The sequence below is a fragment of the Dermacentor albipictus genome, chromosome 2 (assembly GCF_038994185.2).
Source record: "Dermacentor albipictus isolate Rhodes 1998 colony chromosome 2, USDA_Dalb.pri_finalv2, whole genome shotgun sequence".
Lineage (NCBI taxonomy): Eukaryota > Metazoa > Arthropoda > Arachnida > Ixodida > Ixodidae > Dermacentor > Dermacentor albipictus.
In genome coordinates, this window is record NC_091822.1 from 142,563,926 (window position 1) to 142,578,561 (window position 14,636).

At 44.8% G+C, this 14,636-nt stretch overlaps 1 long non-coding RNA gene across 1 annotated transcript; it reads left to right on the forward strand.

The window, feature by feature from the left end:
* Window positions 1–3,987: 3,987 nt before the first annotated feature.
* Window positions 3,988–14,404, forward strand: LOC139056126 (uncharacterized). Its single transcript, XR_011512171.1, has 5 exons — window positions 3,988–4,002; window positions 4,572–4,878; window positions 7,641–7,690; window positions 12,437–12,541; window positions 14,204–14,404. It is a non-coding gene; the product is annotated as an uncharacterized lncRNA (long non-coding RNA).
* The last annotated feature ends 232 nt before the right edge of the window (window positions 14,405–14,636 follow it).

Here is a 14,636-nt window from a genome sequence, read left to right on the forward strand (position 1 = left end):
GACATCAGAAGTCTGCGGTAGCGTTTCGGCAAGCCCCACTAGAAGGAGATTGAAAATAGTAGGGCTCAACACTACACCTTGTGGGACACCACAACTGCAGACATGTCTACTTGTCGGGCCATCCTCTGTAAGGACAAACACAGATATTCGTGATAAATAGCTCCTAATCCACCTAAAGACGTGGCCTCCAAGTTCTGCAGCCTCAAGAGCTTGGAGAATGGCTTCATGGGTTACGTTGTCGTAGGCACCTTTTACATCTAAGAAGAGTGCCATAGAGAAGCGCTTCATGGCTTTCTTTTGCTGCACGGAGGTCACGAGATCAATGACGCTGTCGATTGAAGACCGTCCACGTCGAAAACCATCCATAGCCTCAGGGTAAATGCGGGTCGTGCCCACAAGCACAGATATTTATAATTATCCGCGTGATATACAGACAACCTGATTAGCAAATTTGTGATTAGATGCAAAGAAAGACTGTCGAAAATTCGCAGGCTTCTGTTATGCCGCATTGCTTCGCCTCGCCATTGTCTCTCTTGCCCACTCTTGTTCTGCAGAGAAAACCGGAAGCTTACCAGGGCCCCTGTTCCTTTGTTTATAAACAGCAAAACGGTCCCCTAACAGACGACGTGTTAGCTAAGTTGCATCATTACGAAAAGTACCCGCACCGTAAAATCTTAGCCTACGACAAGCGCGAGGAAAACTCCAGCAGGGAAATGGACGCTGTAAAGCCGAAGATGTGCAAAAATTATGATACAGCCGCCCTATACAACCGTGTTCACCTGTTCGGCGTGTCCCACAGGCGCTCGACCGACCGCTAGACGCACGTTGTGGGAGAGCCCGGGCTGCAACAAAATGCTTATCTGTCGAAATCGTGCCCTCAGAGCGGTGAAAAATCGGCATTCTGACAAAGAGCGCGAAAACTGTAGCGCAGGAACTGGCAGAGTAATTTTTCATATGCAAACCTATAATTGCATCAGCCGTGTTTCAACGTCTTTGTATACGCTGCAGAAAAAAGTTCTTGTTTTACAGCGAAAGTAGGAGGCATGTTAGAAGCATGTTAACCTGCCGAACGTTTAGCGTTTCTGGTTTATTTGTGCGCTTTCTAGATAATTACCGAACGCTCGTTCTCTCCCCATTTGCATGTGTTAAACCAGGCGCGTAATGGGTTTTCCTGGTATCCTCAGTGAATTAAATGAGGCACTTCGTGCACATTTAATGGAAGTATGGTTCAGCTTATAGGTGATGCCCAGGCAACGTTCAGAGTTTGTGTGTTAATTATGACCTTTGCAGTAAATTACTTATGCAGACATTCAGAACGTTATAAGTGTGTTATTTTTTTTTATGAATGACGTAGAAATTTACCCCCTGCTATGGAAGAACTGCAACAGCCACCGAGAGAAATTTAGAAAAATGGGGAAAGCTTTATGAATAATGTCCACGCGAAGTTAAATGTGTGAAGTTAAATTAGAAGCCTTTGCCAAAATTTTTGAGGTAAGTGCTTCAAAGCTTTATACGGCCGTTATTAGCAATGTTTCCCAATGTCCTGGCAGAACCGCAAGTGATACCATGTTCAAATTCGGTGGAATTGGGGAGCATGAAAAAGGACGTCCAGCGAGAGCCTTGACGCGTGGAATGTGCCGGAACGTGGAAACGTACAGACAGGGGACGGAATCGTTTTTGGCACCGTATACGTTCATTCCGGAATGTCAAAGAGGGATCCCGAAGACTTTATGATCGACACATTTAGGTGGACCCTCCCCGTGGACCCTAATCCCATGTTTATTGCGGGTCACTTTAACATCGATGTGTCTCGTCCCGGCAGAAATTGGTTCCTGTCGTTTCTCTTGGAAACATTTGGCCTTCAATGTTACACCAGGACCAATGCCACCGCCATCGCTCGTGCACACACCTAATGTTCGCTAAGAACGTGTGTGTGTCGTCCTAGAGCCCGCGGCCGTCCATCACAGTGACCATAAAGCCGCAATTACTGTGGTCACGAGAAAAATGTAAATACAAATAAACATAACAACGTGCACGTTTATGTTGTATGGTTTGTTATTTTATTATCATTTCTTTACAGTTATATACAGCTCCGCTGGTCATCCACCTCCACAGGGTGCAATGGCTCTGATATTTTATTTTTTTTACCTTCGGGGAGCAACTGATCAAGAGGCGACAGAACTTTACGCATTTGCCCATTTTGAAGAGACGCCGATATGTGTACGCTTTTTCTGCTCCGAATAAGTCAGCGGTTATGTATAACGCACGTCTCGTCTACCTCGTCTGTATGTCCATTGCGTGCGTGTCTAAGTGCACTGGTACATGTTCTTGAAAAAAAAAAAGTTCTATACCCTGTTCGTTTCTCTTTCACTTTTTCACCCTATAATTCCACAGTGTGTGCGTGATTATTAACGGGATAGCGTCAAGGGCCCCGTGACGCAGAAAATCCGGCGTCGGCGTCCGGTGTGGACCGTCGTTTCGGGAAAAATAGGCTGTTTTAGCAGAGCGTTTTTGACGGTCCGCTCCGCTCAGCGGGCTAGCGGAAGCGCAAGTGCGCATGCGCGACCCGTTCAGCAGTGAGCGGGCGAGCGGACGGGAGCCCCCTCTCCGCTAGAAAGCTTTCTCAGCGGAGCGCGGCGAGCGCGTCAAGCGGGTCTAGCGAAGCAAAATGGCTGCCCCTAGTGCTGATGGCCCGTCCACGAGGTCGTTTGAATCGGGATTTGTAAAGCGCAAACCTAGAGTACACTTTAGGAGACACGAAGACCTTCTTCTACTTCGGAAGGTTGTGGCCATGAACACGTTTCAGAACCATGCCATGTGTGCACGCTTGTTTGTGCGGACCACGTTTTAGGCGTACTAAAAGAGCAAAAAACCTTGTCTTGGCTACAACACAGCGTAACGGCTTTGTTAATGTAAGGATTATATATATATATATATATATATATATATATATATATATATATATATATATATATATATATATATATATATATATATATATATATATATATATATATATATATATATATATATATATATATATTTAAGAAATGAAAATGCAGTGTATTGCGTGAAATGCCTTCAGACATGTGAGCAATTCCAAATATATTATTTTATTGCGGCAATTCTTACAACTTGAATATTATGTTCATAGCGGTTTTACCTTCTGCGACAAGGTGGCGCGTCAGGCAAGCACATGCTTAGCACATGCCTTTCGGACGCAGCCGGGCGCTCCGCTAAAACTGATTCTTCATCCGCCGCTCCGCTAACTGTGAGCGTGTACGCGAGAGCGGAGCGGACCGTCAAAAACGTTCTGCTAAAACACTCTAATCATTCCGAACGACGCATACCCAACCACGCATACCTAATGACGCAGGCCCTCATTAGAGAGCTTTAGGTTAGGGAACGCAAGCGGCTTGCGTACGCAAGAACTAGGGGCCACGGTACTACGCATGCGCAAACCCCTATGTCTGGGTCTGCTCATGCGCAGTATCGCCGCCGCTAGTTCTTGCATACGCAAGCCACTTGCGTCCCCTAACCTAAAGCTCTCCGTGGTAGCGCAAAGAAGTTACTGAACTAATCGAATTTCTCAAAGTAAAATGCGTCAGAAAAATCGTAAAGTACGACTTGCAGACAACCTACAGACATCATAGCGTCGGATTGTAATGTGTACGTGAGAGAAAACATAATTCGTTACGCGGAAGCTCAAAAACGAACTACTTTTAACGAGATGGCGTTTTCCACTGCAGCTGCCGTTTGAAGTATGTCTTAGTAGGAGCGGCGCGGCCCCCTCGGTTCTTTGCATACCGTCAAAGTAAGAACCACAAAGTTCGCCGCCAGCGTTTCCCGGTAAACATTACGGTTACACAAGCAGCAGTTGCCGGGAAGCGTGAGAAGCACTCAGAAATGTTTGAATGCTATTGCTTTCCACTCTTAAAGGCGAAGCTTCGGCGCCCTCCAAATTTCACCCCTGCTTCCTTGCCGCTGAGAGCCCGAGACGCTGTAAGGCAAATTCCAGAGCTGTCTACTCCCTAACCCTAACCTCATAGCAGATCAAATCTCAAATTGTTGAATTCTCCTAAAGAACTTCTTTATTTGCGATCGTTTACGGACCAGCTCTATATTACGCAATAATTCACTAGGAATACATTTTTTTTTTTTTGAATTGCACAACTTTGACGTCAAAGTTGATTTTTTGTGGCATACAGACGCGATTTGCATGCTGAACGTCGACAAAGTGCAGCTTCAACGTGAACGCGAAAATTGAACCCCCTTGAATGTTTTTTTTTTTCACTCTTTTATTGGAAAGCACAACTTTGCAGTCACGAAAAGAAAACGATAAGTTAACTAACCTTTCTAGCTGCCGGCAAGCTATGATTATGTACGAGTGAGTGTTCATTGGCAAGCATCTGAAGAAATTTAAAAAAAAACATACAAAAGATATTCGCGAAAGTGTATATCAACATAAAAGAATCGTTACAATGGCTTATACATCAGCGCCTCCGCGCCACCTGAACGTTTACAACGCTGACTCTACACGCATTCTTTTTCTATTCTTTTATATGTTCCAGGTTCTGCGTGACGTCCTTACCAAGCCTGCAGAACAAACGCGAGCCACCGGTAGCATTGTAACAGAATTCGCATTCTCTGTGCCTTGACAGGGTTAACGATAGTCGCGAATTCAAGCAAAAAGCTTAGGCTTTGCCTTGGCCAGAGACAGCAATCCGCAGGACTATGCCGCCTACTTACTTCACAGGCGCCGTCGCAACAACGTGCACTGTCCTGTGATGGTAGGCAGCCGGTGACCTAAGAGCTTAATGAACACGCTCTTTATGATGACGCCGGTGGTCTTGCTGTTGCTATCGTCACTTTCGCTTGGTGAGTACAGTGATTAACGTCGCGCTCCCGGCTCTGTTTTATGAAACTGCAAAGCCTTCAACCCATCGTTCTTTATTCCTGCATTAGAAGGAAAAGCAAATTGTTGTTGACAACGACTTCTTTTTTTAGACTCATGGCCGAATTCACGGGTCTTTTTTCTTTCGTGAGTTATTTCTGTCATTGGCCGGCCGCCTTCGTCCAGCATCGTGATTGGCAGGAATGTTCTCTTGCAAACAATCCTAGTACAATGACGTATTGTGAGTACGGGTCCTGCGTATCAGAAAAGCGGCGGAGAAAGTATCATTTTTCTAGACGCCACCAAAGGTGTCTTTCTGTATGCTTGCACCTAGAGCCTAGTGCTTGCTAGTACGACCTTGCACGATATACCCTTTAGTCGAAATATTTGTACGGCTAAAACGCCATTGCATTCTGCTCTCTTCTCGTAGCTGCTGCACTTTAATGCAAGTGAATAGCATCGTCTGTTTGTGTTCCACCTGGCAAAGCCCTGCGTGCCATGTTTAAGTATCGTAGGTACGGGAAACAGGTTCTGCTTTCGTTTAAGGTGTGCTGGATGCTAGTAATGCGTCAGCTTCAGTAATAAGATGCCAGCGTGGCTGTATAGCATTGACCAGCGTGCTAGCGCTAAGCTATGCTCCTTCAAACAGCGGTAGGTTTTACGCGGCAGTATCGTATAGCATCGCGTCCCTGCGTGGGCATCTTGAGTGAGAGTGGCTACGTTGTGAATGAAACAGTAACCCCGAGCAAACTCACAACTATCGGTCCAAAATTGGCAGGCATGATGTTTGCGTTTTTTTTTTTTCTCGTGCTGCGTGTGTCCATGTTTTGCGCACCTGCCATGAATTCCTGCCAACTCGATCAACTGTCCGTCGTGCAAAAATTGATTCTGGACACCCTATGAGCGAGACAGAGAGATAACAAAAAAGGGGCAAGCAGGTTAACCACACGGACGTATGGTTAGCTAGCCAACACGGTGGAAAGGGGACGAGGGATTGAAAGAAAGAAGGGGAAGGCGCAGACAAAAGAACGGGAGAGTTCAGGCGTACAGTAGCAGTCAGACACAGTAGCAGTACAGTAATGGACACGGGGTGTATATAAGCGTCTTCCCGGGTCTATTGATTTCAGGAAAGTTATGAGAGCGCTCACAGCTTTCTGGGATGGTGATGTGCGATACCGTGCACCATAGAGGAAAGAAACAAAATAGGAGAGGCCCTGACGTCACCTTTGTGAAGCTGGAAGTGCGTACATTTAGGTGTTCCGTCTCACTCTCGTCTCTATAGTCATCTCGCCGGAGCAAATGGGCGCGAGCCCTGAACTTGCGTTACGACGAGCCGCCAGGCAGTGTGCGCTACAGACGAGCGTCAAAACACAACGCACGAAACATTTGTAACAGTTTTCTTGTAAAGCCGACGCGCTCCTATGTTCTTGCGCTGCACGTTGAAGAAGACGACGAATAACCGCGCTGTGGTTATGTATTGCTGGCTGACACGCACACTCACAGACCCAAAACGCAACTTTGAAGCTCACAGACCACACTACAAGCACGGCTGCTTGTCCGGCGAATTGAGCGTGCTTCGACAAAGACCGGCGCTGACAGAATCGTAACCCAGTTTTTGGAGACCGAGAGCAGCAGCGAAAGCTTCACAAGCACGGTTGCTATGGCAACGAGGATGTTTGGCACACCAGTCCCAGTGCTCATTTGCGAAAAACACCCTGAGACTTCACCCCACACTTTTTCCAACCCACCCAGGCTGGCCGGGGCCTCTCCTACGCTTTCCTTCCTCCATGCCATGCACCGAGGATCCTTGCCTGTGCTGAGTGCAGATAGCGCATGCCAGAAGGTGCCGGTTCACCATGATTTGCGCGCGTGCTTCTTCTCAGCGATGGTGATGCTAGTAGGGGTGGTGGTGTGGTGGTAATGTAATGCATTGCTGATGTCTTGTTCGAACAGCCCCATGTTCGTAGTCGATCCGTGTTCGTTTTGATAAATTGGACTTCGTTGTGACCGTTATGGCCTTTATCCTGCAGTGGGCGTAACCAGGATTATGATGATGATGATGATGATGGTGGTGGTGGTGGTGATGATGATGATGATGATGATGATGATGATGATGATGATGATGATGATGATGATGATGATGATGATGATGATGATGATGATGATGATGAGCGTTATGACGGGATTCTGTTAAGAGGACGAAGTTTGTTTTATTCATTAGTTCTTAACCTCGGCCCAACTTACATAGCTTTTCTTTTGTAAATACTCTTTACGTTGACGGGCCGCCTTCGTTGCTAATATTGTCCAACGTAACGATTGGTTTCCATTTGATCTCACTAAATGTTCCAGAGAAAGAACGCTTTTGTGAACAGGCGTCCTGTTTATCTTCCTTGCATAAGTGTTCTTAAAGCGATTACTAATCTACTGGTAGTGGGAGAAGGGGGGGGCGGCAATGTTTTGACAACCGAGCGTCCCATGCACGTCTCCACCCTCTTCCATTCTACGCCGCTGATGATATGACTGAGCAGACGGCCTATCGCTTGAACTTGTTTGCGAAGATGTGCAAGATAGCAGGCATCTCTCAACTTTTGTTTTCTTCTTTTCTTTTCTATTCATTTTGCTCTGTTTTGCTTTCTTTCGTTCTTTTTTTCTTTTTTGTCACGCGAAATGTTGAACCTGCATCAAAGTATAAGTGCAACAAAGCACTTACACACGCCTTCTATGACTTTATCTTTAAATCTCACAGCACAGGCAAGGAAAACAGACGTACCACCGCCCAACTGCACTACAACATTTGTAAGTACATAGCTTCTAGAAATAAAAAAAAATAACCTCGTAATTTGTTTTCTGCCCACTTTTCGTACTGGTAACGCACGCAGTGTCTATTGCTGATGACACGCTAGAAGCTAAGAGTAATGTCGTTAGCTACATTCGTGGTGTTTTGCTTCTTTTCTTTTTTGAACATTCGTCAATGTTTGTGGCTTTGAAGAGCGGCAAATTAGCGCCCTTATGCAAGCACAGATCGAAAACAAGAGATGCCTTACTGCATTTTTCGGCTCTTTAGATCAGTCTAGTTTTACCGGGAGAACTCGTAACGCTGGTTAAAACCGTCGCCTTGCTTTAAAAAAAATTAAGAAACAAGCCCAATGACTGCGCAATTTCAGTTCTGTCCATCGGCTCGCTTCACTCCGAAGTAAACAGGCCCTACATACCTTGTTTACAGAGGTTGTAATTGACCTGCGCATGAAGGCATGGCTCTTGGTAGGATTGCTCTCATTGCATATGCGTGTAAAACACAAGCTTTCTTTTAATGATGGTGTTTAATGAATATTAAGCTCTCTCTAAAAAGATTTCCTCATGAGCCAACGGCTCCAGTCGGTAACTTCTACAGTTGGCACCTACAGTGATGAGTAAAGAAAGGGTCATTAGTGAAACTATTCAGTCAACTGTTCATTTCGATTCCTCATGCATGTAATGTCCGTCTCGTTTAGTAATCAAACTTAGCAAGTAGAACTCTGCTACCTGGCCATAGGTTATTTTTTTTAATTGTTACCCACCGCGGTAGCTCAGTGGCTAAGGCATGGTGCTTCTCAGCTCAAGCTCGCGGGTTCGACCTGGCAGCGGCGGTCCCATTTCGGTAGAGACAGAATGCAAAAAAAAAAAAACGCTCGGGTGCTTAGGTTTACGCACCCCTTAAAGAATCCCACGTGCTCAAAATTAATCTGGAGTTTCCCACTACGGCGTTCATCCTTCGTAATCAGATCGTAATTGTCGGATATAAAGCTCCAACGTATTTTTAAATATTATTCAAAGAACGTTTATATGTATATCAACAAGTAATATGTGCCAATACCTCGGACAGATGTCCGAGCTAGTTAAACCATTTTTAGCATTGCCATTTGTTGGGCGTGTTGGTAAACTGAAAGCATATTTAGCGCCAGCAAACAAGGACGGAGGGGAGACGACACCACATTGCGCAAAACATTTTGAAAGTAATAAACGCCCTTGTTTATGCATGGAACAGAGCCACAGTGCAGTGAAAATGGACAGGGGCTCGTTGCCCAACGCTCTCAATATGGGGCGTAGCTTCTGCCGCCGCTGAACATGATGTGAACAGCCCCAATAGCAGATGCACTGTGCCTTCCTCCGCCCCGCCACAGGCGTGAGATGAATAAATTACGCAGTTTGTTTTGAAAACGGCAGGGGTGGACGAATATTCAAGGTTTCGAATACGAATCAAACATTACACACTAACTATTCGTATATTCGTGTTAAAAAATTAGCTATTCGGTAATTTCGAATATTTGAAGCCAACCAACTATTTCGCAATAACCGACTGTTATAGTCTAGTTACTGTTTCCCATCTTGTAAACAAAGTATCGTAAGTTGTCGGAAGTGTAACAACAATAAAGATTTGCGAAGGAATGTGGCAACGAAGTGGATAATGCAAGCTTTGTTTTCGATTTCACGGCGGAAGCCTACATGAGAGCCTGTGAGTATACTGCTTGTAGAATCTCATTTAATGTTGTGGTAGTGTAGTCATGGAGCATTTTAACCTTTTGCGCCACGACCAGATATGGTTTCCTTGAAACTGGTCCCTTCGCGTGTGTTTAGGCCACGCAAGTCCTTCGGTATCTTTTCTTTTTATTTTTTCTTTAACCACAACTCCAGATTTGTTCTTTTTTCTTTTCTTGGCAGCCATTTGCTTGGCTTTTTTTTCTCAATATATTCAATAAAGGAGCCATTCATACTTGGAAAGCTTGTTTTCAATCAAGCTCTCAAGATGTAAAGAGGCTATTTTTGCAGTTTTTGACAATTAGTAATATTGTGTTTATGACTCATGCTTTGTGCCTGACAGTAAGCTGTCATTCTTCTTTTTATTTTTTTTATTTTTTGACTAGCCAGTACAGGCTTGGTATTCCATTAAAAATGCACAAATATTCCTGCCGTAAATAGGTGTACGTGCCTGTGGTTGACTAGTTGATATTCAGTTCGATATTCGATACTTACTATACGTATTTGAAACATATTCGAAAAATTTGGTATTCGCCCACCTCTAAAAAGACGAATGACTTCTGTAATCAACAGCAAGGTAAACACAACGCAAAAAATTCAAAAGCATTCCACTCTGTGAAGGTTGATGACTGGCGTAGCTGTATATAAGTAATATAAGTATTAAGGCAGCGAATTTTTACCTTCGCAGTTCCGAAATCGGCCGCTATGCTGCTTGGAAGGCCCGCCTGTAGATGCTCGCGCGATCACTTTCAAATTGATCGCGACTGTACGTTGTCGCTAGGGCATAGGGCGCAACGGCAGCACTGTCGTTGTTTGCGTAGATCGCAGCGAATCAAACCATCATCCATCACCGGTTTGGACAGATCTGGCCTCAAACGCAGCTGGGGCACATAGGCTGATACGATGCTGTCTTATGCTTAAGCTATTTTAGCTCACGTCGCGAAACGGTGGAAACTAACCTATAGGACAGTTCCGGTCGTAATAAAGTTTTCGCACTTTGCGGTAAGCTCGCTCACATAGAAATCATCAGTCCAGCTAGGGTTCACGTATCGCGAGAGCATGTTGCTGTCGGTACACGCTTTGACATAATCCGCACGGATACCTCACTTACATGTAACGTTTCGCGCACGTTTACATTGTGTGTCCACCTCCGGGTCAGCTTGCTTGCAGGTTTCTGCAAAGGCACGATGACTGTTTCTTGTTTGCGCTGAAAGGCACCAAAGCGACAGGCTGACGGTACATTTGACTGGTCCTTTGAGAGTGCTCTCACAGTGCTTTATTGGTCGTGTGATATGATAATTAAGCCGTACTACGCAGACAAATGACTGTGGTAGCATTATTCCGGCTTCGTTAACACCATATAGGATATTGCTTATCGTCTTAATAAGATTAGTTACTTGAGTAAACGACCTAGGAAACGTCACATGAGCGCACGGAAACGACACCCGCCGTGGTTGCTTACTGGCTATGGTGCTGGGCTGCTAAGCACGAGGTCGTGCGATCGAATGACGGCCACGGCGGCCGCATCGCAACGAGGACGAAATGCGAAAACACCCGTGTACTTAGATTCAGGTGCACGTTAAAGATCCCCAAGTGGTCCATGTTTCCGGTGTCTTCCACTACGGCATGCCTCATAATCTAATCGTGATTTCGGCATGTAAAACCCCCTTTTTTTTGTAACGGAAACGACCAGTCTAATCTAGTCTGGTAGATTAATCTGTGAAAACTCCGCGTGAATTTGCTTTGGTACAAAATGGATGGTCCGATTTCATTCTAGTGAACCATTCAGGGAAGAATGTGAAAGCCAAAACTTCCTTCCTTTATTGAATTCTTTATTGAATTCCTTTATTGAACCCATGTTATCGCCAACCTCATTAAGACGTCGCAGTTATCACATTATTTCATTTCATTTCATTTCATAAAATGTCGAAAGGATTTCTAGCTCGAGTTTTTTTTTATCACTTTGAAATTTAAATGAAATTGGAATAGAAGTTTATTTGTCCTACCTGCGTAAAGGAGCGGAGCAGAGGCTAAAGGCTGCGTAGCCGGGCAAAAGACCTCCTTTGTCGGGCGAACAGGGGAAAAAAAGGTTTAGAGTTTTACGCAATTTTTCTCGACAAGCATTTGACTGTCGCGTCACGCAGGCACTGCCGAAATTTGTGACGTCATGGGAAGCCAATGAGAAAATTAGAACAGTGTGTTGCCACCAGGCTCCTTTTTTTTTTCATCTTTTCTTTCTTGTCGAGCTTCTGTGTGCTCACAATCAGACTGGCCTATTCGTGATTCTGGGACTGTTATTAACTAAACTTTGTTGTGATTCTAACTTGCGTCTCTTACTTTAGGATTTATTGAGTTGACTTAGAGGGCAAAAAAAAATTTAAAATTTATTTTAATTATTTTACATGTGTTCACTTATTACGATTTGTCATGCCTCACATATGCCGAGCTATATTACGCTAGCCTCCATAATTCATTTTCGTTTATTTTCAACTGTGCTCCTTTATATTATATAATACTGGACATGTGGCAGCTCCCCTCTGTGATGCTATCACGACCTGAGGGTAGAAAAACGCTATAACACGTCTTGTAACACAACAAAATACCTCGCGTCATGATCTTGATATATTCAGCTCTAGTACTTGCTCATTATCTGACTTCTGTCTTTGATTAATTCAATTTTTTGTTGCGCTTTGTACCAATGTTGTTTGAGATGTGCTGTTTTGTTTCTCGGTTTTATGTTCTTGCATTGGTGTAAGACCAGTGCACTAATATTAAGGCGTAAAGCTGTTGTTGGGCACATTCAGGAAATGAATAAATGTGAATAAATGAAATGAAATAAGTGGTTTTTATTAATCTGACTAAACTTATATTTCCTTTGTAACATCCCTTTAAATGTTGCAGAGCTTGCATGTGAGTAGCGGGCGCACTTCGACAGGGGTAGACGTCTACAATGCGCCTTTCGCGCGTACGAAGTTACCGCCAAAGAAAATCTGAGAGTGCTCCGTTGAACTGCTTCCTTCTTTTCAGAAAATACCCGCACGTCGATGTAAGCTGATCTGTCTCACAAGATTTGCCGCTCGCTTTATACCCCTCTTCAGAGTTATCAACAAGCCTGATGGTACGAAATGCAAGGTAAGTACGCCGTCTGCACCGAACTGTGATACAGGCCGTATATACGCTATAAGAGAAAATTAAAGATCGAGATTTGAAGTGATGAACAGCGGTAAAACAAGGGTTGACGCTGGACCCAACGTATACCCACAACAAGAATTGTCTTCATCAGGACCCCGACGAAGACAAACTTTAATGTTGACAATCCAGCAGTTTAGCAGGGAACGCCGTTATTATCTTCCTCATTGGTTGAATATTCCCCTCACTCTGTTTTGGTTTTGTGTTGTTGTTGTTGTTCATGTTGTTGTTGTTGTTGTTGTCGTCGTCGTTGTTTTGTAATAACTGCTCTGGAATTGAAGCTATCAGCTATACCGTTCAAGCTTACACTCGAGATAGCGTTTGAATCTTTTGCTCGAGACTGTATTTACGACTATATGCTCAACTGTGCAGACGACGCTACAAGCGAAAAATAAAAAATAAACACGCGGCTCTGGGTCTTGTGCATTCGCCTTACAACATTTCTGATCTGCCGGTATATACTTTATGAGCCTGGTAAGAAAGACGGTCGCGATCTCTAGACAATGCTCCCGTAAACATACAAGTCAAATACTATTGCAAAAGGATAGAAAGTTGGACGAGTTGGTACGGTAACATATCCTTGGGCTGTAGCGCGAAGCGACCCACACAAAGACTAGAAGCGGGCAGGGTGCTCGTCCTGTCTGCTTCTAATCTCTGTGTGTGTCACTTCGCGCTACAATCCAAGAATATGTCACCAAATACTATTCCCCCTGCAAGCAGCAGGTATATCCACATTCTAACATAAAACACCGTTCGATTTCTGTCCTGTGGCTAAATTTCGAGCATACACCCTCTCCCCCACTCCAACACCCCACCCCCCCACCCCCCCGCTTTTTACTACGTGCTTCCCATGGCGGCACAGACCCACAAGACAGCCCACTGAGGCCAGCATTTGGGTGATTGTGTACGATCATGAAGTTTCGCCCCCAAGCGATGGATCGGGCACGTCATTCGCACCTCTCCAATATTCAGCCGCGTTCACATGGACGCGACCGTAGCGTATCGCATTTTTTTAGCGCATCGCGGTAGTAGTTATGTGTTTACACGTAGCACATTCCCCATTATCCGAAAAAAGAAAATACAGCTAGTGTTTCCAGCAGTTTGCATTCCACCGGTGAGGTGAGGAGAGCACACAGCTGCAGCCGTATCTCTGCCCGTTACCTCAGTGTGATTCGTCTTCGTAGCGCATTTACCGCCGTTTACACGATTGCGACGAGCTAATAGAAATAGAATGCGATGCGCCACTTCTCGCACTGATGTAAACGCCCCTCATAAGAGCATGGCGGAAAGGGAAAAAAGAATGACGCAATAAGCACAGCATTTCTATCAGCATCATAGCAGCTAAACGGGAACGCTGCGTCAAAGGGGAATGAGGAAGAAGTAAACATCGCGCTATTGATATCTCCGTTATTGTTGCGTTCTTTTCAGAAATATCTGTGGGATATATTCATCAAACGATATCGCACTCACTCCAATGTGTTTTCAGTTTTCAGAGAAAGGTGTTCTAGGGACCATCTGTATGATGCAGTGACACAATGTTGCCACACAGTGCGCACCCTATGGACGGCACGTGAGGTAACGTTTCTTCTGTTCTTTTTATTGCAGAGATTATTGACCGGAATGAAGGGACGTTGTAAAGAAGGAAGGTGCATACTTGGTGGCGTGCTGGGTTTCTTTGTTAATAAGACACCGTTCAAACATATTGGATAAGCGATTCCTGACACAACTATGGGCACTTCTCCGACGAAGAAAGCACTTTACGTCTGATCTGGAAATACCGTAATAAAGGCGGCTGGCCGGTCTCAACTTAGTGCTGTATCTTGGGCACACCCTATCGCGAGCAGTGGCGACTCGGTTCCCAATCGGGAAGTGATGACCGGAATTTCGGCGTTCGACATTTGGTGTTTTGGCCATCGACCTTGGTATAAGCTTGTAGTTCCAAACAAACCGCCCCTGTCGGGTGAGCGAATGCTAGCAAATAAAATCCGAGGACACCTAAGCACTTTTTATGAGCTTTGAATGCGAAAGCGTTATTGTT